Source organism: Melanerpes formicivorus, unplaced genomic scaffold, assembly GCF_026170545.1.
Source record: "Melanerpes formicivorus ecotype bairdi unplaced genomic scaffold, bMelFor1.0.p_v2 SCAF_67, whole genome shotgun sequence".
In the NCBI taxonomy this organism is placed as follows: Eukaryota; Metazoa; Chordata; class Aves; order Piciformes; family Picidae; genus Melanerpes; species Melanerpes formicivorus.
Genome location: NW_027142419.1, coordinates 1,442,442 through 1,467,204, shown reverse-complemented (window position 1 = coordinate 1,467,204; position 24,763 = coordinate 1,442,442). Strand labels below are relative to the sequence as shown.

Sequence of the window (24,763 nt, the reverse complement as noted above, 5' to 3'; positions counted from 1 at the left end):
ACCAACCAACCAAGCCCCAACTGAAACCAGAGCCCAAAGCCCAACCAACCAAATCTGACAGCAAAAGAAAAAGCCTGCAGGGGGGGGAAAAAAAACATGCTGGGCTGGAAAGAAGGAGGCTGTGAAAGAGCAGTGAGTCAGAGGCCACTGCATGCCAGGGAATGTGCATTCTCACATGCCACACACACAAATGGAGGCAAGAAGTCCTCTCCCCAGTGTTCTCAGCCAGGGAACAAAAGGGGTGTGGAGGAGCCAGCCCTGCCTGGCTGCCTGCTGGGGCTGCAGGCACAGAGGGGCTCTGGGCACAGCACGAGGGTTAACTGCACTTGGCAGGCAGAGAAGCATAGAATCATCCAGGGCTGGGAGGGAGCTCAAGGCTCAGCCAGCTCCAACCCTCCTGCCATGGGCAGGGACACCTCACACTACAGCAGGTTGCTCACAGCCACCTCCAGCCTGGCTGCAAACACCTCACTGCTGTCTACAACTCCCTGAAGGGAGGTTGGAGCCAGCTGGGGGTTGGGCTCTTCTGCCAGGCATCCAGCACCAGAACAAGAGGACACAGTCTCAAGCTGTGCCAGGGGAGGTTTAGGCTGGAGGTGAGGAGAAAGTTCTTCCCAGAGAGAGTTGTTAGCCATTGGGATGTGCTGCCCAGGGAGGTGGTGGAGTCCCCATCCCTGGAGGTGTTCAGGAGGGGATTGGATGTGGCACTTGGAGCCATGGTTTAGTCATGAGGTCTGTGGTGCCAGGTTGGACTTGGTGATCTCTGAGGTCTTCTCCAACCTTGTTGAATCTGTGATTCTATGACCTCCACCTCCAGCCACCATTTCTCCTGGGACAGGAGGGCTTTAGGGGATGCAGAGCCCCAGGAGGATCCCCCCAGGAGGACCCATTTATGCTTCTGGTAGCAGAACCCTCCTGGGCTGCAGCCCTACAAAGGTTTCATGGAATCATCAAGGTTGGAAGAGAGCTCCAGGCTCAGGGAGTCCAACCATCAACCCAACCCTGCCAGCTCACCACCAAACCATGGCCCTAAGTGCCATGGCATCCAGCAGCAGAACAAGAGGACACAGCCTGAAGCTGTGCCAGGGGAGGTTTAGGCTGGAGGTTAAGAAGAAGTTCTTCCCAGAGAGAGTGATTGCCCTTGGAATGTGCTGCCCAGGGAGGTGGTGGAGTCCCCACCCCTGGAGGTGTCCCAGAGGGGATTGGATGTGGCACTTGGAGCCATGGTTTGGTCATGAGGTCTGTGGTGCCAGGTTGGACTTGGTGAGCTTTGAGGTCTCTTCCAACCTTGGTGATTCTGTGATACCTCAAGGCAGGAGGCTTCCACCACCTCCCTGGGCAGCCTGTGCCAGGCTCTCACCACCCTCATAGGGAACAACTTCTTCCTCACATCCAATCTCAATCTCCCCACTTCTAGTTCTGCTCCATCCCCCCCAGTTCTATCCCTCCCTGACACCCTCAAAAGTCCCTCCCCAGCTTTCTATGAGCCCCCCCCAGAACCTGGAAGGCCACAATGAGGTCTCCTGGAGCCTTCTCCTCTCCAGACTGCACAGTGTCTGCAGCCCATGAGTCCCTGCTGGGCTGTGCTTGCTCCTGCAGCTTGCTCCTGGAGGTTGCTCCTGGAACAGCCTTTGGAGCTGCAAAGGATGCAGCTGGAGTGCCCAAGCACCTGGTGAGTCACCCCAGAAGACAGTCCCAGAATGGTTTGGGTTGGAAGGGACCTCCAAAGGTCATCCAGCAGGCAGCAGGGACATCCTCCACTAGATCAGGTTGCCCCCTGCAGATCCTGGAAGGCCACAATGAGGTCTCCTGGGAGCCTTCTCCTCTCCAGCCTGCACAGCCCCAACTCTCTCAGGCTGTGCTCACAGCAGAGCAGCTCCAGCCCTCTGCTCCTCCTTATGGCCTTTCTCTGGGCAGATCAGAGTCCATCTGCAGCCACTGCCTTCATTTAGGGCTGGAAGAGGGCAACTGCAGCTTCCAAGCCCCTCCAGACTCTTCCTCATAGAATGGGCTGGGTTGGGAGGGACCTCTGAATGTCACTGAGTCCAACCCCCTCTGCAGTAAGCAGGGGCATCCTCAACTAGCTCCTCATGCTTCCCAGCTCCTTACACTGCCTGGCAGTGGTGCCACTGGCAGGGCAGAGTGATCAGGTCTGGTCTGGTCAGTTGGGGATGTCCCTGCTGACTGCAGGGAGGTTGGACTGGAAGATCCTTGGAGGTAGCTTCTGGCCTGGAGCATTCTGTGATCACAGAATCACAGAGTGTTAGGGGCTGGAAAGGACCTGCAAAGATCATCAAGCTCCAACCACACTGCAGCTGTAGAGCTTTGAGCCCTCTCCTCTCAAAATCACAGGCTCTGGGCAGCCTGATCTAGCTGGGATGTCCCTGCTGAGGGCAGGGGGTTGGACTGGGTGAGCTTTGGAGCTCCCTTCCACCCCCAACCATTCCATGGCTGTGGCTAGACTGCAAGCCTGCTGCTGTGATGTCTGCTTGCCTCCTCACACCAGCTTGTGAGGCACCTCCCAGCCAGCTCCTGCAGAGCCTCTGGTGAAAGCTGCCAGCTGGAGAGAGCCATCAAGTGCAGGCTGCACAGGGGGCACAGAATGGGTTGGGCTGGGAGAGACCTCAGAGCTCAGCCAGCTCCAACCCCCTGCCATGGGCAGGGACACCTCCCACCAGCACAGCCTGCTCCAGGCCTCATCCAGCCTGGCCCTGAACACCTCCAGGCAGGGCACAGCCACAGCCTCCCTGGGCAGCCTGTGCCAGAGTCTCCCCAGCCTCACTGGAAAGAATTTCTTCCTCATCTCCAGTCTCAATCTCCTCTCTCCCAGCTCAAAGCCATTGTCCTCATCCTGGCACTCCCAGCCCTTCTCAGAGGTCCCTCCTTAGCTCTCCTGGAGCCCCTTCAGGTACTGGCAGGCAGCTCTAAGCTCTCCCTGGAGCCTTCTCCTCTCCAGGCTGCACAGCCCCAGCTGCCTCAGCCAGGTCTGTAAGGATGATTGGATTTGGGTTAGGAACAAGCCCCAGAAAACAAAGCCACATCTCCAGCCCTCTACACCCTGCAGCAGGCAGGGCTGAAGCACTTGAAAAGCAACTGCTGGAAAGGGTCAAGAAGGGGGAAAAGAACTGCAAAGCAAAAGGAGATTCCAGTAAAGGACAACCAGAGAGCAAAGCCTGGGGGAGAGCAAAGGATGAGCAACATCCTGGCTGCTGCTGCTGCTGCTGCTGCTGCTCAGCAGCCTGCCCAGGCCAAGAGGCAAGACCCTGGGGACACCTGCATGGAGCTTCTCCTCTTCTCCCTGCACAATCAGAGCTGCTTTGAAGCACAGCTTTGCCTCCCCCTCCTCCCCTCCCCTCAGCTGCCTTCCCACAGGAAATTCTTCCTTTCTTCCTTTCTTCCTTTCATCTAAGACCTGTGAAAAGGCAAGGAGGCTGCAATTCCACCTGCAAGCTGGAAGACCCAAACCTCCCTGCAAGCAGCAGCTCTCAGCCCTGCTGACTGAGGCAGCAGGATGGTGCTGGAGGCTCCAGAGGCAACCCCAAACTGATGGAGCTGCAGTTCAGTGCTGAGAGCTGCACCCACTGCAGAGGCACAGCACAAGGGCAAGGGAATGGGCAACAGCCTGGGGAGGGCTTGGGAGGGACCTCTGGAGCTCAGCCAGTCCAAGCCCTGCTCCAGCAGGGCACCCACAGCACCCTGCCCAGCAGCACAAGGCCCAGGGGGGGTTGGAAGCTCTCCACAACCTCTCTGGGCAGCCTGCTCCAGGGCTCAGCACCCTCACACCAAACAACTTTCTCCTCCTGGGTTCCAGTTTGTGCCCTCTGCCCCCTGGCCTGGCCCTGGGCACCACTGAGCAGAGCCTGGCCCCAGCCTCTTGCCCCCCACAGCTCCTTTAGCTCTTGCTGAGCATTGCTCAGCTCCCCTCTGGGGCTGCTCTTCTGCAGGCTCTCAGCCCCAGGGGCTCTCAGCCTTTGCTGCTCCCAGAGCTGCTCCAGGCCCCTCAGCAGCTTTGGAAGGACTCTCTCCAGCAGCACTCTGCCTCTCCCAGCAGGTCTCCCCTCTGCTGTACTGCTTCAGGAGGTTGTTCCCCCCCAGGGGCAGGACCCTACCCTTACCCTGGTTGAACTTCAGGAGGTTGCTCTGCATCACACTCTCATGATTAGAACAAGGAGAAACTCCTTCCCCTGCTGTGCTGACCCAGCCCTCAGCTCACTGTTAGTGCAAGAGTCCCCAAGCAGCAACAAGGCACTGGGGGGAGGGGAGAGGGGAAGGGAGAGGGAGAGGGGAAGGGAAGGGAGAGGGGAAGGGAAGGGAGAGGGGAAGGGAAGGGAGAGGGGAAGGGAGAGGGGAAGGGAGAGGGGAAGGGAGAGGGGAAGGGAGAGGGGAAGGGAAGGGAAGGGAAGGGAAGGGAAGGGAAGGGAAGGGAAGGGAAGGGAAGGGAAGGGAAGGGAAGGGAAGGGAAGGGAAGGGAAGGGAAGGGAAGGGAAGGGAAGGGAAGGGAAGGGAAGGGAAGGGAAGGGAAGGGAAGGGAAGGGAAGGGAAGGGAAGGGAAGGGAAGGGAAGGGAAGGGAAGGGAAGGGAAGGGAGAGGGGAAGGGAAGGGAGAGGGGAAGGGAAGGGAAGGGAGAGGGGAGGGGAGAGGGGAAGGGAAGGGAAGGGAAGGGAAGGGAAGGGAAGGGAAGGGAAGGGAAGGGAAGGGAAGGGAAGGGAAGGGAAGGGAAGGGAAGGGAAGGGAAGGGAAGGGAAGGGAAGGGAAGGGAAGGGAAGGGAAGGGAAGGGAAGGGAAGGGAAGGGAAGGGAAGGGAAGGGAGAGGGGAAGGGAAGGGAAGGGGAGAGGGGAAGGGAAGGGAAGGGGAGAGGGGAAGGGAAGGGAGAGGGGAAGGGAGAGGGGGAGGGGAGAGGGGAAGGGAAGGGCAACCAGCAGCTTTAATGTCACCACAGTGCAGGTGCCCAGAGCCAAACCCATCACTGGAATCTGCTAATGGACTGGAAAGGACAGAGCCTCCCAACCAGCCTAAAAGCTTCATGAAATATTAACAGCTCAAGGGCCAGGCCAAAAGGCACTGAGACACAAATCCCTCTGCAGCTACCCCAGCAGCATGCTGCTGAGCCAGCACAGCTCTGCAGTGTCCACCAAATCCCCCAGGCAGAAGGGATTTGGAGGCTCTGTGTGTGCTGCCCCTTCAACCAGCTCAAGGCTTTGCAGACCTGTTGAAACCTGGCTGGGCAAACCCCAGCAGCACAGAAGCAGCCTGGGGAAGGGCCTGGAGAACAAACCAACCTTGTGAGGAGCAGCTGGGGGAACTGGGGGTGGTCAGTCTGGGGATGAGGTGGCTGAGGGCAGACCAGGAGGAGGTTGGAGCTGGGTGGGGATTGGTCTCTTCTCCCAAGGAACAAGAGGAAATGGCCTGAAATTGTGCCAGGGCAGGTCTGGGTTGGCCATAAGGAAGAATTTCTTTGCTGCAGCAGTGGTCAGGGACTGGCAGAGGCTGCCCAGGGAGGTGGTGGAGTCCCCAGCCCTGGAGGTGTTCCAGGAACCTGTGGCCATGGCCCTTTGGGGCCAGGGTTTGGTGGCCCTGGTGGGGTTGGGTTGCTGGTTGGACTGGATGAGCTTAGAGGCCTGTTCCACCCCAAACAACTCTATGGCCCAGACAGAAAGATCATGGAGCAGATCCTCCTGGAGGCACTGCTGGCTCAGAAGAATAGTGAAGAGGTGATTGGGAGCAGTCAGCATGGCTTCCCCAAGGGCAAATCCTGCCTGACCAACCTGGTGGCTTTCCCTGAGCAGGTGACAACATCAACAGCTGAGGGGGAGAGCAGCTGATGTCGTTTGGCTGGAGCTGAGCACAGCCTTCAGCACTGTCCCACACCACAGCCTGGGCTCCAGGCTGGTGACACATGGGTGTGAGGGGTGACCACTGGATGGGTACAGAGCTGGCTTGATGGCTGCACCCAGAGAGTGGCTGTCCATGGCTCCATGGCCCAGGGGAGGCCAGGGACAAGCAGAGTCCCTCAGGGATCAGTCCTGGGCCCAGGCTTGTTCAACATCCCTGTGGGTGCCATGGACAGTGGCACTGAGTGCAGCCTCAGCAGGGTTGCTGCTGACACCAAGCTGTGTGGTGCAGCAGACAGCTGGAGGGAAGGGATCCATCCAGAGGGAGCTGGGCAGGCTGGAGAGGTGGGCACAAGCCAACCTCAGGAGGTTCAACAAGACCAAGGGCAGGGTCCTGCAGCTGGCTGGAGGCAATCCCAGGCACAAATGCAGGCTGGGCAGGGACTGGCTGGAAAGCAGCCCTGAGGAGAGAGCCTTGGGGGTGCTGGGGGAGGAGAAGCTCCCCAGGAGCTCTCAGTGTGCACTTGCAGCCCAGAAAGCCAAGCAGAGCCTGGGCTGCAGCAGGAGAAGTGTGGCCAGCAGGGCAAGGGAGGTGATTCTCCCCCTCTGCTCAGCCCTGGGGAGACCCCACCTGGAGTCCTGCCTCCAGTTCTGGAGCCCCTATGGCAAGAGGGATCTGGAGGGGCTGGAAGGTGTCCAGAGAAGGGCCAGGAGGAGGAGCAGAGGGCTGGAGCTGCTCTGCTGTGAGCACAGACTGAAGGAGTTGGGGCTGTTCAGTCTGGAGAGGAGAAGGCTCTGAGGTGACCTCATTGTGGCCTTCCAGGATCTGAAGGGGGCTCCAGGAAGGCTGGGGAGGGACTGCTCAGGATCTCAGGGAGTGCTAGGACTAGGGGGAATGGAATGAAGCTGGAGGTGGGGAGATTGAGGCTGGAGGGGAGGAGGAAGTTCTTCCCCATGAGAGTGGTGAAGCCCTGGACTGGGTTGTGCAGGGAGGTGGTTGAGGCCCCAGCCCTGGAGGTGTTTAAGCCCAGGCTGGATGAGGCTGTGGCCAGGCTGCTCTAGTGTGGGGTGTCCCTGCCCATGGCAGGGGGGTTGGAACTGGCTGAGCCTTGTGGTCCCTTCCAACCCTGACTGATTCTATGATGCTATGATACACCCCCTGAGCTCACACACATGCTGCTGGCCAGCAAGCCCTCAGTGGCTCACCCTGGGCAAGTCATTTCAGTTCCTCCTGGGTGAAAAGGTGGCTGTGGGGAGCCAGGCACCTTGCAGGGGGCAGTGTGCTCTTTGGCTTCCCCTGATGAACATTCAGCCCCCCCTACACACAGGTCCCCAGCTCTGCAGGCCCAGGAGTCACCACCACGCTGCTCCAGCCAAGCTGAAAATGAGCAACTCCAACATCAGCCCTTGCTGGGCTCCTCCACACAGCCTGAGTCAGCCCAGGAGCAACGTCCCAGTCACCAGTGGGGACCCCAGGGGCCAGCACTGGCACCAGAGCTGCTCAGTGCCCTCATCAGTGGCACAGACAGTGGGACTGAGGGCACCCTCAGCATGTCTGGAGATGGAAGCAAGCTGAGTGCTGTGGCTGGTGCCTCTGAGGGATGGGATCGATGTAGAGGGACCTGAATGACCTGGCAGAAGGAATCTGTGGCCAAAAGCAAGGCACTGCCCCTGGGGCTGGGGAGCAGCCCTGAGGAGAAGAGTTTGGGGGTGCAGAGCTGGCCAGGAGCTGGCAGCAGGCACTGCCAGCCCAGCCCCAGCCTGGCCTGGGCTGAGCCCCAGCAGGGTGGGCAGCAGGGGCAGGGAGGGGATTCTGCCCTCTGCTGAGACCTCCCCTGCAGGGCTGGGGCAGCTCTGGAGCCCTCAGCACAGACAGGGACCTGATGGAGCAGGGCCAGAGGAGGCCACAGCAGTGCTGGCAGGGCTGGAAGGCCTCTGCTGGGAGGCCAGGCTGGAAGAGTTGGGGTTGTTCAGCCTGGAGAAGGCTCCAGAGTGACCTTCTGGTGGCCCTGCAGTGCTTCAAGAGCTGAGCAGAAAGCTGGGCAGAGACTTTTTCTCAGGGGCTGCTGTGCCAGGCCAAGGGAGGATGGTTTGGAGCTCAAAGAGGGAGATTGAGAGTGGAGAGAAGGGAGAAATGTTTGCCCCTGAGGGTGGTGAGAGCCTGGCCCAGGCTGCCCAGAGAGGTGGGAGATGTCCCATGGCTGGAACCATCCCAGCTGAGGTTGGTTGTGGCTCTGAGCAGCCTGCTCTGGCTGGGGGTGTCCCTGCTGGGGGTTGGGCTGGATGAGCTCTGGAGCTTTAGGAAGAGCCTGGGCAGGGCCCTTGGTGCATGGTTCAGCTGATCAGATGGTGCTGGGGGACAGCTTGGGCCCCAGGATCCCCAAGGCCTCTCCCAACCTGGTTCGCTCTCTATTCAATTCTGTGTGCTGTCCCTTCCTGCCCAGGCTCCAGCCCTGGGCCCCAGCCCTGCTTCCCAGGTGCTGCGCTTCGCTCGCAGCCTCACCCTGCGCTGCAGGCCCCTGTGCTGCAGTCCCCTGCCCTGCACTGCCCTACACTGCAGTCCCCTGTGCTGCAGTCCCCTGCCCTGCACTGCCCTACACTGCAGTCCCCTGTGCTGCAGTCCCCCGCACTGCACTGCCCCCTGCACTGCACTGCCCCATGCTGCAGTCCCCTGCACTGTACCGCACTGCAGTCCCCTGTGCTGCACTGCCCCAAGCTGCACTGGCCCAAACTGCACTTCCCCAAGCTGCAGTCCCCTGCGCTGCACTGCACTGCCCTGCAGTCCCTGGCGCTGCAGTCCCCCGTGCTGCACTGCCCCACACTGCAGCCCCCTGTGCTGCAGCCCCCTGCGCTGCAGTCCTCTGAGCTGCACTGCCCCATGCTGCAGTCCCCTGCACTGCACCGCACTGCAGTCCCCTGTGCTCCACTGCCCCAAGCTGCACTTCCCCAACCTGCAGTCCCCTGTGCTGCACTGCCCCACGCTGCAGTCCCCTGCACTACACTGCCTCACACTGCAATCCCCTGTGCTGCAGTCCCCTGCGCTGCACTGCTCTGCCCTGCAGTTCCCCCACACTGCAGTCCCCCGCGCTGCACTGCCCCGTGCTGCACTGCCCCGTGCTGCAGACCCCTGTACTGGACTCCCCCGCGCTGCACTGCCCCATGCTGCAGTCCCCTGCACTGCACTGCCCCGTGCTGCAGCCCCCTGCGCTGCACTGCCCCATGCTGCAGTCCCCTGCACTGCACTGCCCCGCGCTGCACTGCCCCATGCTGCAGTCCCCTGCACTGCACTGCCCCGCGCTGCACTGCCCCATGCTGCAGCCCCCTGCGCTGCACTGCCCCGTGCTGCACTGCCCCATGCTGCACTGCCCCGTGCTGCACTGCCCCATGCTGCAGCCCCCTGCGCTGCACTGCCCCGTGCTGCACTGCCCCGTGCTGCACTGCCCCGTGCTGCACTGCCCCGTGCTGCACTGCCCCGTGCTGCAGACCCCTGTACTGGACTCCCCCGCGCTGCACTGCCCTGTGCTGCAGTCCCCTGCGCTGCACTGCCCCGCGCTGCACTGCCCCATGCTGCAGTCCCCTGCGCTGCACTGCCCCGTGCTGCAGACCCCTGCGCTGCACTGCCCCATGTTGCAGCCCCCTGCGCTGCACTGCCCCATGCTGCAGACCCCTGCGCTGCACTGCCCCATGCTGCACTGCCCCGTGCTGCAGTCCCCCGCGCTGCACTGCCCCGTGCTGCAGTCCCCCGCGCTGCACTGCCCCGCGCTGCACTGCCCCGTGCTGCAGTCCCCCGCGCTGCACTGCCCCGTGCTGCAGTCCCCCGCGCTGCACTGCCCCACGCTGCAGTCCCCCGCGCTGCACTGCCCCACGCTGTACTGCCCCACGCTGCAGCCCCCTGCATTGCACTGCCCCGTGCTGCAATCCCCTGCACTGCACTGCCCCGTGCTGCAATCCCCTGCGCTGGACTCCCCTGCATTGCACTGCCCCGTGCTGCAGCCCCCCGCGCTGCACTGCCCCGCGCGGGCCGGGCCGCGGCCGAGCGTTTGGGGCTCCCCCTGGCGGCTGCCTGCGCACCGCACGGGCAGGCTCCTCCCGCCAGCCGCTGCCGGCGAGCCACAACCGCTGCGGGGGGAGGGGGAGGCACCGCCGGCAGGCGCAGAGCGGGAGCCAGCCCCCAACAGCACAGCAAAGGCTTTGAGAATGGGGAGAAGGAGCTGGGAGTGCCGGGGGGCAAGCTGCCACTGATGTGCCCTCGGGGCCAAGGAGGCCGATGGTGGCCTGGGTGCATGAAGAGTGCGGCCAGCAGGGCAAGGGAGGCTCTCCTGCCCCTCTGCTCTGCCCTAATGAGGCCACAGCTGGAGACCTGGGTCCAGTTCTGGGCTCCCCAGCTCAAGAGATACAGAGAGTTCTCTGGAGAGAGTCCAGGGGAGGCTCTGAAGCTGCTGAGAGGCCTGGAGCAGCTCTGGGAGCAGCAAAGGCTGAGAGCCCTGGGGCTGAGAGCCTGCAGAGGAGCAGCCCCAGAGGGGAGCTGAGCAATGCTCAGCAAGAGCTAAAGGAGCTGTGGGGGGCAAGAGGCTGGGGCCAGGCTCTGCTCAGTGGTGCCCAGGGCCAGGCCAAGGGGCAGAGGGCACAAACTGGAACCCAGGAGGAGAAAGTTGTTTGGTGTGAGGGTGCTGAGGCCTGGAGCAGGCTGCCCAGAGAGGTTGTGGAGTCTCCTGGTGTGGAGAGCTTCCAACCCCCCCTGGGCCTTGTGCTGCTGGGCAGGGTGCTGTGGGTGCCCTGCTGGAGCAGGGCTTGGACTGGCTGAGCTCCAGAGGTCCCTTCCAGCCTCTCCCCCATGCTGTGGTTCTGTGATTCCATAGGAGTGGAAAATAGAGGACTTGAGAAGAGGTGCAGCTGCTTCTCCTGCAGTGGGAGCAAAGCTATGGAGGGGTGGTGCTGAGGGCCATGCTTCAGTGGGGCCCTGGCAGCTAAGGGCTGCCCCTGACCTCGAAGTTCCCTTCCAGCCAAACCCATTCTGTGATGATGTGTGGAGGGATGTAGTTCCTGACCTTTGTTTTGCAGCCTGCAGTGGATGCTCACCCAAACTGAGCCCTTTTCCTTCCCCAGGCTGAGCAGCTGGAGGCCAGCAGCTGCTGCCAGCACAGCTCCCACCACCCCCGAGGGGGCCAGGTGTGGAGCAAACACTGCCTCAGGAAAGCAAAGTGCCAGAGGCAGAGGCAGCACAGCACTTCCCTGCCTGGGAAAGCCCTGGATCCCAGCCAGCTCCTCCAACTCCTCCAGCTCAGCCGGCAGCAGGCAGCCTGGGAAGCAGCAAAGTGGCTGCTCCGGTGGAGCACCTCCCCTGGGGGGGAGCCTCAGCCACCTGCAGCCAGCAGATGAGGGGGGGTGGACATTTTTGCTCCCCAGGACCTCCTCTGGACTCCGGGAGCACCTCTGCTATGAGGACAGGCTGAAGGAGCTGGGCTTGGTCAGCTTGGAGCAAGGGAAGGAAGCTGCAGCCCAGGAGGCTCCACCTCAGCACCAGGGGAAACTTCTTCACTGTGGGGGGCACAGAGCCCTGGAGCAGGCTGCCCAGAGAGGTTGTGGAGCCTCCTTCCCTGGAGGCTTTCCAGCCCTGACTGGATGTGTTCCTGTGTGACCTGAGCTGCATTGTGTGGTCCTGCTCTGGCAGGGGGTTGAACTGGATGATCTCTGGGGGTCCTTTCCAACCCCTAACATCCTCTGATCTGTGACTCCAGGGGGAGCTTCCAACAGTTGGGGAGGGGTCTGGAGCACAGCCCTGTGAGGAGAGGCTGAGGGAGCTGGGGTTGCTTAGCCTGGAGAAGAGGAGGCTCAGGGGAGACCTTCTTGCTCTCTGCAACTCCCTGCAGGGAGGTTGGAGCCAGGTGGGGGTTGGGCTCTTCTCCCAGGCAGGCACCCAGCCCCAGAACAAGAGGACACAGTCTCAAGCTGTGCCAGGGGAGGTTTAGGCTGGAGGTGAGGAGAAAGCTCTTCCCAGCAAGAGAGATTGGCCATGGGAATGTGCTGCCCAGGGAGGTGGTGGAGTCCCTGTCCTTGGAGGTGTTTAGGAAGAGCCTGGCTGAGGCACTTGGTGCCATGGTTGAGTTGATCAGATGGTGCTGGGGGAGAGGTTGGACTTGGTGATCTCTGAGGTCTTTTCCAACCTGGTTCATTCACAGAATCAATAAGGCTGGAAAAGACCTCAAAGCTCATCCAGTCCAACCCAGCACCTCCTGACTCTTGTAGTCTAAAAGGGACACAGGAGAGCTGGAGAGGGACAGAGGGACTTTGCCCAAGGGTGTCCAGCACCAGGACAAGGGGGGGTGGTTTTAAGGCAGCCCCCATCCTTGGAGGGCTTTTGAGGCCACGGAGACGTGGTGCTGAGGGGGATGCTTTAGTGATGTCCTTAAAAGCCTTTTCCAACCCAAATGGTTCTCTGAGTCGTGAGCAGCCCTGAGGCATCTCCTCGGGAGGGAGCTCCAGGGGACTGATTCAGGCAGCACAAGGCAGGAAGGGCTGGAAGGAGCCAGGGATCAGCAGGGGCTGGGCAGCCCAGCTCTGCTTGCCATCGATCTGCCCAGCTTCCCGGGGCTGTGCTGAGCTGGCAGCAGGTTGCTGAGGCAATGCTTTCACCTTTGTTAGCAAGCAAGAGACCGAGCTATCAAACCCATCCTGACAGGGAGATCAGCGGTGGATGAGTGCTGCAAACGAGCCTCTCCTCCTCAGCTTAACTCCTGAGCTGCTTGGCTGCAGCAGGCTTTGCTCAGCCTGGAGAAGAGAAGGCTCCAGGGAGACCTAAGAGCAGCCTGCCAGGGCCTGAGGGGCTCCCAGGAGGCTGCAGAGGGACTCTGTGCAAAGGCCTGCAGGGACAGGAGGAGAAGCAGTGGTTTGGAATGGGAGCAGAGCAGATTGAGATTGGATGTGAGGAACAAGTTCTGCAGCAGGAGGGTGGTGGAACACTGCAGCAGGCTGCCCAGGGAAGTGGCTGAAGCCTCATCCATGAAGATACTCAAGGTGAGGGTTGGCAGGGCTCTGGGCAGCCTGATCTAGCTGGGATGTCCCTGCTGAAGGCAGGGGGTTGGACTGGGTGAGCTTTGGAGCTCCCTTCCATCCCCAACCATTCCATGGCTGTGGCTAGACTGCAAGCCTGCTGCTGTGATGTCTGCTTGCCTCCTCACACCAGCTTGTGAGGCACCTCCCAGCCAGCTCCTGCAGAGCCTCTGGTGGAAGCTGCCAGCTGGAGAGAGCCATCAAGTGCAGGCTGCACAGGGGGCACAGAATGGGTTGGGCTGGGAGAGACCTCAGAGCTCAGCCAGCTCCAACCCCCTGCCATGGGCAGGGACACCTCCCACCAGCACAGCCTGCTCCAGGCCTCATCCAGCCTGGCCCTGAACACCTCCAGCAGGAGGCAGCCACAGCCTCCCTGGGCAGCCTGTGCCAGAGTCTCACTCAAGAATTTCTTCCTCATCTCCAGTCTCAGTCTCCTCTCTCCCAGCTCAAAGCCCTTGTCCTCATCCTGGCACTCCCAGCCCAAAGTCCCTCCCCAGCTCTCCTGCAGCCCTTCAGGCACTGGAAGGCTGCTCTGAGGTCTCCCTGGAGCCTTCTCCTCTCCAGGCTGCACAGCCCCAGCTCCCTCAGCCATAATCTCCCAAGGGGAGTGGTGGATTGCCCTACACTGGTCTGGTGTCAGCCTCAGCCTGGCAGGCTGCTGGGCCTCCTCCTTCCAGCTGAGCCATTCCCTGGGGAGGTTGGGGCAGCTGCCCCCTGAGCTCCCTCCCAGGGCCTTGAGCTCCCTCCCAGGGCCTTGAGCTCCCTCCCAGGGGCAGCTGCCCCCTGAGCTCCCTCCCAGGGCCTTGAGCTCCCTCCCAGGGCCTTGAGCTCCCTCCCAGGGGCAGCTGCCCCCTGAGCTCCCTCCCAGGGCCTTGAGCTCCCTCCCAGGGGCAGCTGCCCCCTGAGTTCCCTCCCAGGCTGGCACCCCAGGACCCTCTGCAGCGCATCCCAGAGCCCTGCCACCATTAACCTCCTTTCACAGGGGAGCAACAAAGCCTCAGAGAAGCTGAGGCCAAGAAAGCCCTCAACAGCCCCAGGATGACAGTGCTGGAGGGTCCTGGCACCCTGGAGCCTGCTGAAGAACCCAGGCCACCCCCTCTTCTGAGTTAGAACAGAATAAACCAGGTTGGAAGAGACCTTCAAGATCATTGAGTCCAACCTATCAACCAATCCAGCACCACCTAACAACTAACCCATGGCACCAAGCACCCCAGCAAGTCTCCTCCTGAACACCTCCAGCGATGGGGACTCCACCCTGGGTAGCACATTCCAATGGGCAATCACTCTCTCTGTATAGAACTTCTTCCTAACCTCCAGCCTAAACCTCCCCTGGCACAGCCTGAGACTGTGTCCTCTTGTTCCGGTGCTGCCTGCCTTTGAGAAGAGCCCAACCCCCACCTGGCTCCAACCTCCCTGCAGGGAGTTGCAGAGAGCAAGAAGGTCTCCCCTGAGCCTCCTCTTCTCCAGGCTAAGCAACCCCAGCTCCCTCAGCCTCTCCTCCCAGGGCTGTGCTCCAGACCCCTCCCCAGCTTTCTTGCCCTTCTCTGGACACCTTCCAGCAGCTCAACCTCTTTCCTAACCTGAGGAGCCCAGAGCTGGACACAGTTCAACAGTCAAAGCATTTTCCTCCCCAAACACAGCCTGCTGGGAAGATCCAAGATCTGGCCTACCCTTAAAAGCATCTCAAGGCCCTAGCAGGGCTCTCACCACCCCTCTGAGGTTTGAGAAGAGCAGTGGTGGATGGGAAGTGCTGCCCCAGCACATCAGAGCCAACCCAATGAGCAGCCCCAGGGAAAGGAAGGTTGCCTCAGCCTGGAGGAAAACCTCCCCTGAGCACAAGCCCAGAGCCAAGCAATGCAGCTGAGCCTTCAGAATGAGTCTGAGAAGGTGCAGCAGCTCTGGGCTGCAAGTTGCTGCTGCCTGACCTACAGCAGGAGGGGGTGGGAGCAGACAATGTCAGTCAGGGATGTCCCAGCAGTTAGCAAAGACAAAGATGTTTGGCATGGCCAGAGCAAGGGGGAAGAGAAGAAAGCCTCCAGCAAGGGGGGCTGGAGGAGTGGCCAGGGCCAGCTGCAGGAGGCTCAACAAGTCCCAAGGCAAGGTCCTGCAGCTGGGGCAGGCCAGCCCCAGGCACAGATCCAGGCTGGGAGCTGAGTGGGTTGAGAGCAGCCCTGAAGAAAGAGCCTTGGGGGTGCTGGGTGCTGAGCAGCTCCCCAGGAGCCAGGGCTTGACTGACTGGACAGAAGGGCAGAGGCCAAGAGGATGGCATTGAACAAGTGCCAGGGGCTGCACTTTGGCCACAGCAACCCCAGGCAGTGCTACAGGCTGGGGGCAGAGTGGCTGAGAGCTGCCAGGCAGAGAGGGACCTGGGGGTAGTGGTTGACAGCAGCTGAACAGGAGCCAGCAGTGTGCCCAGGGGGCCAAGAAGGCCAAGGGCATCCTGGCCTGCAGCAGGAAGAGTGTGGCCAGCAGGAGCAGGGAAGTCCTTGTGCCCTGTGCTCAGCACTGCTGAGGCCACACCTGGAGTCCTGTGTCCAGCTCTGGGCTCCTCAGGTTAGGAAAGAGGTTGAGCTGCTGGAAGGTGTCCAGAGAAGGGCAAGAAAGCTGGGGAGGGGTCTGGAGCACAGCCCTGGGAGGAGAGGCTGAGGGAGCTGGGGTTGCTTAGCCTGGAGAAGAGGAGGCTCAGGGGAGACCTTCTTGCTCTCTGCAACTCCCTGCAGGGAGGTTGGAGCCAGGTGGGGGTTGGGCTCTTCTCCCAGGCAGGCAGCACCAGAACAAGAGGACACAGTCTCAATCTGTGCCAGGGGAGGTTTAGGCTGGGGGTGAGGAGAAAGTTCTTCCCAGCAAGAGAGATTGGCCATTGGGCTGTGCTGCCCAGGGAGGTGATGGAGTCTCCATCCCTGGAGGTGTTCAAGAGGGGACTGGATGTGGCACTTGGAGCCATGGTTCAGCCATGAGGTCTGTGCTGACAGGTTGGCCTTGGTGAGCTTTGAGGTCTTTTCCAACCTTGGTGATTCTGTGATCATCCTGGGGGCTCCTCTGGCCCCTCTCCAGCAGCTCCATCTCTCTCTCTCTTGTGCTGGGAGCCCCAGAGCTGGGGAGAGGTCTCACAGGGCAGAGCAGGGTGAGAGCAGCCCCTCTCCTGGCCTGCTGGCCAGGCTGCTTTGAGGCAGCCCAGGCTGTGCAGCTCTCCAAGCACAAGCCTGACATCTCCTGCACCTGGCTCCAGCCCAGCCATGGCCTGGGGGAGGCTGTGTCCCCCTGCTCTGCTCCAAGGGGATTCTGACCTCAATTTCTGAGCTGCATCCAGCAGCTGCCTCAGCTGCTAATGGCAGCACAGCCCAGACACCTTGCTGTGTCCCTCAGGGATCTCAGCAGCTGCAGGCAGTCCCACTCAGGCCCAGATTTGCACTCCCAAAGCAGTTCTGACCTGGAGAAGCACAACAGGGCCTCTGGAGTCCTCTCTGCACAGGCTTTTAGCTAGAGTTGGACTCAGGCTTGCAGCTGGGGAAGGACAACCCCATGGAGCAGCACAGACTGGGGACTGCCCTGGGGAGAGCAGAGCAGGGGAAAGGAACCTGGGAGTCCTGGTGGGGAGAAGGATGCCCAGGGGCCAGCAAAGTGTCCTTGTGGCCAGGAAGGCCAAGGGCAGCCTGGGGGGGATCAGAAGGGCTGTGGTCAGTAGGTCAAGAGAGGTTCTCCTCCCACTCTGCTCTGCCCTGCTGAGGCCACAGCTGGAATCTTGAGTCCAGTTCTGGGTCCCTCAGTTCAAGAGGGACCTCAGGGAACTGCTTGAGAGAGTCCATCCCAGAGGCACAGAGCTGCTGCAGGCAGTGGAACATCTCCTGGGAGGCCAGGCTGAGGCAGCTGGGGCTTGGAGCTGGGAGCAGAGGAGCCTGAGGGCTGCCCTCATGGCTGGGGATGAAGATGTGCAGGGCTGGAGCCAGGCTCTGCTCAGGGCTGTCCAAGGACAGCACAAGGGGCACTGGGGGCAAGCTGGAGCAGAGGAGGTGCCAGGGGACCAGGAGGAGAAACTTTGTCCCTGTGAGGGTGGCAGAGCCTGGAGCAGGCTGCCCAGAGAGGTTGTGGAGTCTGCTCCTGTGGAGCCTTTGCAACCCCTGCTGGATGTGTCCCTGGGTGAGCTGCCCTGGGTGCCCTGCTCTGGCAGGGGTTGGCCTGGCTGCTCTCCAGAGGTCCCTTCCAACCTCTCACACTCTGTGATGCTGTGAATCCAAGGCCAGCTCTGGCTCTGACACCTCCTGAGTGCCTTCCCCACACAGCCAAGGGCTTGAAGCTTCTTTCCATTCCACCCTCAGCACATGTTGCCAGAGCAAAGCCTGACCCAAGCCCCCCAGGAGCAGCTGCAGGGGGGAAGCAACTGCCCTCTGTTCACCCAGCAAGAGGGAAGCCTTCTGCAGCAGCACTCCCTCACATCCTGTGGGAGGGGCTGGGAGTGGCAGGGGTGAGGCTGGCAGTGCAGGGGAGGCTCAGGCTGGAGGTGAGGAAGAAATTCTTCCCAGCCAGAGAGCTTGGCCATGGGAATGTGCTGCCCAGGGAGGTGGTGGAGTCCCCACCCCTGGGGTGTATTCAAGAACTGAGTAGAGATGGCACTCTGGGACATGGTCTGGTGGTCATGGGGATGTGGGCAGGAGGTTGGACTTGATGAGCTTGGAGGTCTTTTCCAACCTTAGTGAGTCTGTCTGTCTGCACAGGGTCACATCAAGGCTGACCTTCAATGGCTCCAAGGATGGGGCCTCAGCCACCCCCCTGCTCCAGGCTCTCCCCAGCCTCCCTCTGCAGAGCTTCCTCCTCACCTCCACCCTGCTCCAGTTTCAAACCACTGCTCCTTGTCCCAGCCCCTTCTGCACAGCCCCTGCCCAGCCTGCCTGGAGCTCTCCTGCAGACACTGAAATGCAGCTCTAAGGTTCCCCTGGAGCCCCAACTCTCCCAGCCTGGCCCCACAGCAGAGCTTCTCCAGCCCTCTGATCATCTTGGTGGCCTCCCTGGGACCCTCTCCACCAGCTCCATGTCCTTCTTGTGCTGGGGGGCATGGGGCTGGACACAGAACCAAAAGGAAAGCTGCTGCTTTGGGCCTCTCTCTGGCAGGAGAGATGAAAGTGGGGACAGACAAGGCTGTGAAAATGAGGAACTAACAGGGAGCCTCTCCAGCCAACACCCAGCCAGCCCAGAGAGCTGGGGTTGCAAAAGAGAGCACTGGGTTAGGAGACTGCAGCAGCTCTGGGGCTGCACAGAGCCACCTGCAAGGCAGCAGCGTGGAGCCAGGCTGCACTCCGGGAGGGCAGGGGGGGAAGAGACATCAGGGGAGAGAGATGGCCTGGAAAAGGGCAGGGGGGGAAAAGCCATGGTGGGAAAGACATCAGGGGAGAGAGAAGCCCTGGAGGGAAAGACATCAGGGAAGAGAAATGCCCTGGATAAGGACAGAGGAGGTAAAGCCATGGTGGGAAAGACATCAGGAGAAAGAGATGCCCTGGATGGAAAGGCATCAGGGGAGAGAAATGCCCTGGATAAGGACAGGGGGGGCAAAGCCATGGTGGGGAAGACATCAGGGGAGAAATGCCCTGGATGAGGGCAGGGGGGGCAAAGCCCTGGATGGAAAGACATCAGAGGAGAGAGATGCCCTGGATGAGGACAGGGAGGGCAAAGCCATGGTGGGAAAGACATCAGGGGAGAGAGAAGCCCTGGAGGGAAAGACATCAGGGAAGAGAAATGCCCTGGATAAGAGCAGGGGAGGTAAAGCCATGGTGGGAAAGACTTCAGGGGAGAGAGATGCCCTGGATAAAGGCAGAGATGGCAAAGCCATGGTGGGAAAGACATCAGGGGAGAGAAATGCCCTGGATGAGGGCAGGGGAGGTAAAGCCATGGTGGGAAAGACATCAGGGGAGAGAGAAGCCCTGGATAAGGGCAGGGGAGGTAAAGCCATGGTGGGAAAGACATCAGGGGAGAGAGAAGCCCTGGAAAAGGGCAGGGTGGCCAAGGCATCCTTACACCCAGCTTACACATGTAGGTCAGCAGTACCTCAGCTGTGCTTTAGTTCCCTCCCCGTCCCCTTTAGCAAAGGAGAGGACTTCCAGCTGCTGACCCGCGGCAGAAGCCAGGCTCAGCAGGGATAATTAAAGGCACCTCGATACAAAGGCCATCCCCAGCGATCAGCTGGACGTTATCTCGCTCCCGGCTCGCAGCCACCCAAGGAGCTGCTCGGCCACACCGCAGGCGAGCGTTCGCACCGCTTCTCTTTTGTTCGACCCTCCCAGCCTTAAATCAAGAGTTTAGATTATAAAGAAACATCCTCGCCCCACCTGAAATACCCCCAAAACGGGGCCCGAAGTGAGGCACTTCAGCCCGGAGAGGTTGGGGCAGCATCCTGCGGGAGCGAATCCTCCCGGGCGAGCCCCGAGCATCCCCCCCGCGCCCTGCAGCCTCTGCCCAGCCCAGCCCCGCCTCGGAACGAGAAACCCCCAACCAAACAACAGCCAAATGACCAGCGCCAAAGCCCCTTGCACAAACCGGCGACAACAGAGGCCCGCGGAAGACAATGGGGGAGCGACACCCCCGAGCCTCGCCGGGCTGCCGAGGAGCCGCCGGCGGCGCAGGGCGAAAGCGCTGCGGACCAACGCGAAGAGCGGAACGCACCCAGGCTGAGCAGCGCCGCAGGCACGAAGGCTGCCGCGGAGGGGGCGCAAGCGGAGCCTGAGCCTCACCTTTGTTTCAAGGCGGCCGAGGCAGGAGCCCCCCCCCGGGGCGCCCCGCACCCTCCCCTCCCGCAGCGCCACAGCGCCCAGCGCCCAGGCTCCGGGGGAAGCTGGGGGCATTGTGGCGGTGGGGGTTGAGAGAGGAGGGGTTTTGCTCAGTCCCGGCAGCGGAGAAGCCGCCGAGGCTGCATTTACCTTGCCCCACGGCGGTGACGGAAGGAGCCCCGCAGCCCTCGGCGGGGGCTGGGGCGCGCCGCGGGGCTCTGTCCTCACTGGGGAGCCACCCCGAAAGGGATGGGGGAGAGAGGGAAAATTGGGGCTTACTCTCCTCCCCTCAAGACCCCAAGTCGGGGATCCCCCCTCCCTTAGAGGCGAGGCCTGTCCCGCCCTAAGGGGCCGGGCCCACCGCCGCCCCGCTCCCCCGGGAAGAGGCGCTGACCCGCCGCCGCTCCCCATTCCTCCGCTCCCGCAGGAAGCCGCTCCGCGGGGTCAGCTCACCTGCCGCCGGCCACCGCCCGCCGCGGCTGGGCCGGGCCCTTCAGGACTGCATGCGGCGGGGCCGCCGCGTCGCCCGGGTGACGGCTCGACCCGGCGCCGCCATCTTCCCTTCCCTCCCCTCCGCCGCCGCTCCGGCCGCGGCGGGGAGCACACTGCGCAGGCGCAGGCCGGCCCCGGCGTCACATGACGGGGAGGGGCGGGGAGAGGGAGATCACGTGGTGATGCACGCCATTACGGGAAGGTCAATTCTCCCTAAGCACAGAGGTCTTCTTCCGGCAAGTGGGGTCCGCCATGTTTAGAGGGTCTCACCAGAGGCAAACGCGCCCTCGCGCCGCCATGTTGCAAGAGGCGGGCGGGCCAGGCCGCCATGTTGGGGAGGTCGGCTCTGAGACGAAGGTGGCAGGGCGGCTCCCTCGCCTCCCCGCCCGCCTTCTCCTCACGCCTCGCCCCTTCCTCGTCCCCTCCCGCAGGAGTGGCACTGCCAGGACTCAGGGGCAGGGCTCACCTCACCACCTGCCGCAGCCCTGCCCTGTCCCTGCGTGCTGCCCACGGCCTGGCCACTCCTGCGGTGGGCGGTGGGGGGCGGATGGCCTGGCAAGCAGAGCGGGTGGGAGCTGTCCCCACGCCCGAAGGACAGTGAGTGCCTGTGAGAGCAGGGTGGTGAGGGAGGGAGGGAGCCCCCGGGGGGCTGTGTACGCCTGGGCGTGCCGGGGCTGCCTCTGCCCGGTTGTGGGGTGACAGGGAAGGGGCAGAGGAATCCAGCACCACCACCTCTGTCCTCTGCAGACCTGCATCTACCGCAGCGGTCGGTGCTCAGCACCCTGGACGTGTGCCTTGCCCAATCAGATGCCCCAGATGCCTTGTGGAGGGCTGGCATCACCTGGCTGGAGACATGGAGTGTGCCCACCGCCACGTGAGTGACCCAGCACTGACCTCTGTGTGTGTGCAGCCACTAGGAGCCCAATCCAGGAGAGCCATGGCGTTCCCATTCAGTTTGCTTGGGTTCCTGGTCTCAGGGCTGCTGTGGCCAGGAGTGGGACTTCTTGTGGCATGGGCAAAGCAGGCAGGATGCAGGGGAAGCATCCACGCTGCTGGGACACTCAACAGGCTGTGGATGGAGCCAGCGATGCCAGGCACAGGCTGTGGATGGAGCCAATAATGCCAGGCACAGGCTGTGGATGGAGCCAGCAGTGCCAGGCACAGGCTGTGGATGGAGCCAGCGATGCCAGGCACAGGCTGTGGATGGAGCCAGCGATGCCAGGCACAGGCTGTGAATGGAGCCAGCAGTGCCAGGCACAGGCTGTGGATGGAGCCAGCAGTGCCAGGCACAGGCTGTGGATGGAGCCAGCAGTGCCAGGCACAGGCTGTGGATGGAGCCAGCGATGCCAGGCACAGGCTGTGGATGGAGCCAGCGATGCCAGGCACAGGCTGTGAATGGAGCCAGCAGTGCCAGGCACAGGCTGTGGATGGAGCCAGCAGTGCCAGGCACAGGCTGTGAATGGAGCCAATAATGCCAGGCACAGGCTGTGGATGGAGCCAGCAATGCCAGGCACAGGCTGTGGATGGAGCCAGCAGTGCCAGGCACAGACTGTGGATGGAGCCAGCGATGCCAGGCACAGGCTGTGGATGGAGCCAGCAGTGCCAGGCACAGGCTGTGGATGGAGCCAGCGGTGCCAGGCACAGGCTGTGGATGGAGCCAGCAATGCCAGGCACAGGCTGTGAATGGAGCCAGTGATGCCAGGCACAGGCTGTGGATGGAGCCAGTGATGCCAGGCACAGGCTGTGGATGGAGCCACCGATGCCAGGCACAGGCTGTGGATGGAGCCAGCAGTGCCAGGCACAGGCTGTGGATGGAGCCAGCGATGCCAGGCACAGGCTGTGGATGGAGCCAGCAGTGCCAGGCACAGGCTGTGGATGGAGCCAGCAGTGCCAGGCACAGGCTGTGGATGGAGCCAGCGATGCCAGGCACAGGCTGTGGATGGAGCCAACAATGCCAGGCACAGGCTGTGGATGGAGCCAACAATGCCAGGCACAGGCTGTGGATGGAGCCACCGATGCCAGGCACAGGCTGTGGATGGAGCCAGCAGTGCCAGGCACAGGGTGTGGATGGAGCCACCAATGCCAGGCACAGGCTGTGGATGGAGCCAGCAGTGCCAGGCACAGGCTGTGGATGGAGCCAGCGATGCCAGGCACAGGCTGTGGATGGAGCCAGCGGTGCCAGGCACAGGCTGTGGATGGAGCCAGCGATGCCAGGCACAGGCTGTGGATGGAGCCAGCAGTGCCAGGCACAGGCTGTGGATGGAGCCAGCAGTGCCAGGCACAGGCTGTGGATGGAGCCAGCAGTGCCAGGCACAGGCTGTGGATGGAGCCAATAATGCCAGGCACAGGCTGTGGATGGAGCCACCAAAGCCAGGCACAGGCTGTGGATGGAGCCACCAAAGCCAGGCACAGGCTGTGGATGGAGCCACCAAAGCCAGGCACAGGCTGTGGATGGAGCCAGCAATGCCAGGCACAGGCTGTGGATGGAGCCAGCAGTGCCAGGCACAGGCTGTGGATGGAGCCAGCAGTGCCAGGCACAGGCTGTGGATGGAGCCAGCAGTGCCAGGCACAGGCTGTGGATGGAGCCACCAGTGCCAGGCACAGGCTGTGGATGGAGCCAGCAGTACCAGGCACAGGCTGTGGATGGAGCCAGCAGTGCCAGGCACAGGCTGTGGATGGAGCCAGCAATGCCAGGCACAGGCTGTGGATGGAGCCAGCGGTGCCAGGCACAGGCTGTGGATGGAGCCAGCAGTGCCAGGCACAGGCTGTGGATGGAGCCAGCAATGCCAGGCACAGGCTGTGGATGGAGCCACCAGTGCCAGGCACAGGCTGTGGATGGAGCCACCAATGCCAGGCACAGGCTGTGGATGGAGCCAGCAGTGCCAGGCACAGGCTGTGGATGGAGCCAGCAATGCCAGGCACAGGCTGTGGATGGAGCCAGCGATGCCAGGCACAGGCTGTGGATGGAGCCAACGATGCCAGGCACAGGCTGTGGATGGAGCCAGCGATGCCAGGCACAGGCTGTGGATGGAGCCAGCGATGCCAGGCACAGGCTGTGGATGGAGCCAGCGATGCCAGGCACAGGCTGTGGATGGAGCCAGCGATGCCAGGCACAGGCTGTGGATGGAGCCAGCGATGCCAGGCACAGGCTGTGGATGGAGCCAGCGATGCCAGGCACAGGCTGTGGATGGAGCCAGCAGTGCCAGGCACAGGCTGTGGATGGAGCCAGCAGTGCCAGGCACAGGCTGTGGATGGAGCCAGCGGTGCCAGGCACAGGCTGTGGATGGAGCCAGCAGTGCCAGGCACAGGCTGTGGATGGAGCCAGCGATGCCAGGCACAGGCTGCTTCAAACCAGGGTTCCTCTTTCCTTCTGGACAAATCCCAGAGGATGGGCAGGAACAGCCTGGGGCTGCTGCACCCTTTCCTCCCACCCACACCACTCCTGTCAGGTCTGCACCTCTCCCAGGGAAGGTGAACACCATCTCCCACCCCTCTGGGGGCCCCAAAGAGTTGAAAGCCCAGGATATAAATCCAAAGCCCACCAGTGGCTCCCTTTTCCATCAGCAGCACCTCGGAAAAACCCGGGCTGTGAGGGTCCGCGGCAGCTGCCTGCCGGGATGTTGGGCTTAGCAGAGGAGGGGGTGGCTGGGGGTGGCTGCAGAGGGGGCGAGGGCAAAGCACAGCATTGGCCTCGGGGTTTGTTCGGGCTGGAGCGTTCGTCACTCCGTTTTAAGAGGCCGGTCGCCATCTGCTGGCAGGCAGCACCTCTAGGGTGGGGTGTAGGGGGGAAAGCTGGAGGAGAGGCTGAGGGAGCTGGGGTTGCTTAGCCTGGAGAAGAGGAGGCTCAGGGGAGACCTTCTTGCTCTCTCCAACTCCCTGAAGGGAGGTTGGAGCCAGGTGGGGGTTGGGCTCTTCTCTCAGGCAGGCAGCCAGCAGCAGAACAAGAGGACACAGTCTCAAGCTGTGCCAGGGGAGGTTCAGGCTGGAGGTGAGGAAGAAATTCTACACAGAGAGAGAGATTGCCCATGGGAATGTGCTGCCCAGGGAGGTGGTGGAGTCCCCATCCCTGGAGGTGTTCAGGAAGAGCCTGGCTGAGGCACTTGGTGCCATGGTTTAGTTGATCAGATGGTGCTGGGTGAGAGGTTGGATTTGATGATCTCAAAGGTCTTTTCCAACCCCTTCCCTTCCCCTCTCCCCCCTCCCTTCCCCTCTCCCCCTCCCTTCCCCTCTCCCCCTCCCTTCCCCTCTCCCTTCCCTTCCCCTCTCCCCCTCCCTTCTCTCTGAACATTTAAATTTCTTCTTTTATATTTTTTTTAGGATGCTGGGAGGGTTCATTTTATTTTGGGGGTGAGGAAAAGGAAACAGACCCCTCCCCACAGACACCTTTCTATCTCTCAAAGCACAAAGTCATAAGTTGATGGATGGATATCTTGGCTACAAATGAGAGAAATGTACCAAACCACATCTTTTTTTTTTTTGGGGGGGGGGGGGGGGGGAATTGAGCTCTTTTTAAAGGTTGGAGCTGAAGTGAAGCTTAAGAGGTTTAAGAGTAGGTGAGGGCTTGGATGAAAGGTGATACAGATGGGGGTGATGGGAGGACACACAGACTGCCTGCAGGAGAGATGCTGCAGGAA

General features: G+C 61.8%; 1 protein-coding gene across 3 annotated transcripts in view; it reads right to left on the bottom strand.

The window, feature by feature from the left end:
* FBXO42 (F-box protein 42) overlaps nt 1-20,229 on the bottom strand; it is a 94,240-nt gene extending 74,011 nt beyond the window's left edge. For all 3 annotated transcript variants that reach the window (XM_068162737.1, XM_068162739.1, XM_068162738.1), the window contains exon 1: nt 20,091-20,229. The gene's annotated coding sequence lies outside the window, so the exon portion shown is untranslated. The remainder of the gene's footprint in view (nt 1-20,090) is intronic.
* Between the last annotated feature and the right edge of the window lie 4,534 nt (nt 20,230-24,763).